Below are 975 nucleotides of genomic sequence, written 5' to 3' on the forward strand. Positions count from 1 at the left end.
TCTGCCTTTTATTGAGCATTTTATCTGATTCAATTTTTCTCCTCTCCTAGTATACCGTTTTACATTTTTTCAGTTGGGCTTGAGTTTGCAGTATACACATACAACTAACCTAAGTTCTCTGTGAAGTAACTCTGTACCTCTCTACTGGAGGTACAAGAGTATTTCCAATCCTTCCCTCCCTGTCTCTTGTAACATTGCTGTTATTCATTTCACTTATCTATAAGCTATAATTACTGAATATATTGTTACTATTAGGACTTTGAACATCGTGTTATTTGTCAGATTAAATAACAAAAACAAATTATTTTACTTTCATTTATTCCTTCTCTAACACACTACCTTTCTTTATCATTACCTTCTTCCTGACAAATTTAACATTTCTTACAAAGCAGGTGTACTTTATTAGGTGACAGATTCCCTAATTCTTGTTTGTCAGAAAGTCATCATTTATCCCTCTTTTTTTATCCTATACTAGAGGCCCAGTGCACAAAATTCATGCACGGGTAGGGTCCCTAGGCCTGGCCAGCAATCAGGGCTGATCTGTGGGGTAACTGGCAAGATGATGGGGGGGCCCCCAGCTGGTCACCTGCCTTGGCTGGCCTGGGGCCTGCGGGCTGGAGGCAGCTCCTGCATTGAGCATCTTCCCCCTGGTGGTCAGTGCACATCATAGCGACCAGTCATTCCACCGGTTGTTCAGTCAATTTGCATATTAGCCTCGGGTAGTTGTTCAACCGGGAGTTCAACCAGGACACCAGGAATTCAACTGGGAGACCAGGAGTTCGACCACTCGTTATGATATGTGCTGGCCACCAGGGGGCAGCGTGGAACATGGCAGGCAACTGCGACACAGCAGGTGGCAGTGGAGGCGCTGCTGGCCGGAATAGGCCCCAACCAGAGCGGCACCACGATGGGATTGTGGAGCAGATGAGCAGGCGGCACCCTCCAAGGCAGAGGCCCAATTGCCCCAGAAGATGG

Source organism: Myotis brandtii, unplaced genomic scaffold (assembly GCF_000412655.1).
Source record: "Myotis brandtii unplaced genomic scaffold, ASM41265v1 scaffold680, whole genome shotgun sequence".
Taxonomy (NCBI): Eukaryota; Metazoa; Chordata; class Mammalia; order Chiroptera; family Vespertilionidae; genus Myotis; species Myotis brandtii.